Raw genomic sequence first — 2,733 nt, forward strand, 5'->3', positions numbered from 1 at the left:
GGGAGGGTGGGGACAAGGAAGGGTCGCCCCGCGCCAGTAGCTCTTTTCCCCCCTCCAAAGTTTAAGTCGGCGGCCGCGGCCCAGGAGGAAGTGTCCGGAGCGATGGCGCAGTCGGCCAATCCGCATGGGCCTCGGTGACGCCAGGGAGGGGCGGAGCCTATCATGGGCTAGGGGCGGAAGGAGAGGGCGGGCCCGGCGCCTCTGAGTTGGGGGCGGGACCTCCCTAGCCCGGGTCGGGGGGCGAGGATGGGGTGGGAGATGGGGGGCAGGACTGATTCCTAGCCCCCACGCATCAAGTCTGGAAAGTTAACTTTTCCCAGAGCTGGACGGGGAGGGGCACGCTACCCATAGCCCCACCACAGGTCGCGGGGACCGGAGCTAGGAGGCGCTTGGCCCTTTAAGGAGAGGAGCCGTCTTGGCTGGCCTGCATCCGGCGCCCACCGCAGGGGAAGGGGAGAGAAATAGGATGTCGGGCTTCTCTTCCTAGAGTGGCCCCAGCCTCACCCCAGTCCAGGGGAAGGTGTGCTGCAGAGCATTCCCAGCCCAGTACACAGTTGGGGAAGACCTAGGCCTCCAGGTGAGCAGGAGGGCCTGGCCTCAGGTCTGTCTCCAGTGACCCTGGGCAAGGTGCAGGGAGGTAAGAGTACAGGTGGGGAGGGACTGTGGTTTCCTTTTTTCAGCAGCCACCTCTCCTTAGGACGACAGAATGTCAAAGACTTGGAGGTGCCTGAGAGGACAACATGCCCATACCACTTCATAGACAAACTGACAGTCTTCTGGGGACTTGTGTGCCTCTTTGTATGACTTTAGGTAGATGGCTTCCTCTCCATGAGCTTCAGTCTCTCCATCTGTTACATGGGACTGTAATAGGACTGACCCCAGATGGTCTTTGTGAGGACTGATGGGGTGGTATACAGGTCGCCGGAACACAGCAAAAGTTCAGCAAATGGTGGCTGTCACAAATAATTTGCAGAGGGGGCCTGCCCGGTGGTGCACTGCTACAGTGCGCTGCTTGAGAGCGTGGCAGCGCTCCCGCCGAGGGTTCGGATCCCACATACAGACCGGTTCCCGCTCACTGGCTGAGCGAGGCGCGGGAGGAACACCAAGGGTTGCGATCCCGTTGCCGGTCCTGGTCCGGTACGGGGGCGACACTGAGGGTTGTGATCCGTTGCCGGACACGGATCGCAAAAAGGAAAAAGTAATAATAATAATTTGCAGAGGGAAAAGGATGGGTTCTTCAAGCACTCAGGCATTTATGGATGGGTATGTTCATTCAGCTAGTCATGCAGTAACCAAGTATCTGTTGAGGGTCTGTGTGCCAGCCCCTCTTCAGGAGCAATTCAGACTTGGTTTCTCCTTCCCAGCTAGTAGTCAAGTACTAGTACTACCATTTAGTTTACATACAAGAAGCTGAAGCCTCAGAGAAGCAAAATGACTTGTCCAAGATCACCAGGTAAAGTTGCTTGAGTGAAGTTGCCCCACCATGCCCTTCCTGACTCACAGGTCAAGGCTTAGGTTGGAGCTCCAGGGGCATCCTAATAGAGATGGGCCACCTGCCTGGCCTGGATCCTCAACCAGCAGGGCTGGCTGGGGATGGGGGCCACAACAAGAGCCCACTGTCCTGGTACAAGCTGTTGGGAGGAGCTGAGGTCTGTACAGTATCGATTCTGTCACCACATCCGGGGGCTGGGGCTGGGGAAGGAAGTCTGAGGCTGGAGTGAAAACCCAAACCACCACCTGGGGAAGCTGCATAGAGCCCAGCGGGATGAGGGGAGAGCGAGGCCACTTGGAGCCCATAGCCAGGCTCCTGTTAGTGTCACCTAACAGCCATCTGCTCACCTGCACCCTTTTCCCAGATGAGCAGATGCCCATCGCAGTGAAATGCTAACACATCCCAAGCTATAACCCAGGAGGTGGGAATTAGTATCATGCCCATTTTACAGAGGACACCAAGGCCCAGAGGTGCTGGGACTTGCCGAGGGACACCTCTCTGGTAGGTGGTGGAGGCCTCATAGCAAACAGGAGATGGGACTGGATACAAATTCCAATGACCTGCTAGAGACTGTGAGCCAACCACCCTCCTCCACCTCATCCTCTGTAACACGTGGACAATAAAGGTCTCCGGTTTTTAAGGTTGTGGGGACCAGGGAAATAACATGTAAAGGGCTGAGCCCAGGATCTGGCTCCAGGTAAGTGCACAGTAAACGTTGACCACTGAGAAGGGAAGGGAGGACCCATCAAGGCGCCAGCTATGAGTGCTCGGGCACCTGCATCTCCTCCTTGGGACCCTCGCAGCATGGCAGAGCCTGTGGCCAGTCGTTGAGAGCTGGCAGGTGTCGGGCTTCCCCTTCCTGCTCTGCATGTGCCCAGGCATGGGGCAGGGAGGAAGAGGGGTTTAAATCCTCCAGGCACTAGACCTTTGGACTCACCACCACCCATCACACGTCCCCCCATGGGCAGGGAGTTTTCAGCTGAACTGTCACATCACAGCATGTGCCCATGGGGAGAGAGCACTTAGGGACAGAAAGGAGGGGCAGAAGGAGATTCGGTCTTATGCCATTTCCGCCCCTCCACCCATACTCCACCCAAACTCTGGGCCCCTTTCTGACCCCCCTTGCCCTACCACAAAACCCCAACTTATCATATCCCCTTTCTCCAAACTCCACCCAACCCAGGCAGAGTCCGTTACTCCTCCCCCAAAGTCCCCAATCCCCTCAACAAATGGCACCCATC

This window comes from Galeopterus variegatus, unplaced genomic scaffold (assembly GCF_000696425.1).
Source record: "Galeopterus variegatus unplaced genomic scaffold, G_variegatus-3.0.2 Scaffold1254, whole genome shotgun sequence".
NCBI lineage: Eukaryota > Metazoa > Chordata > Mammalia > Dermoptera > Cynocephalidae > Galeopterus > Galeopterus variegatus.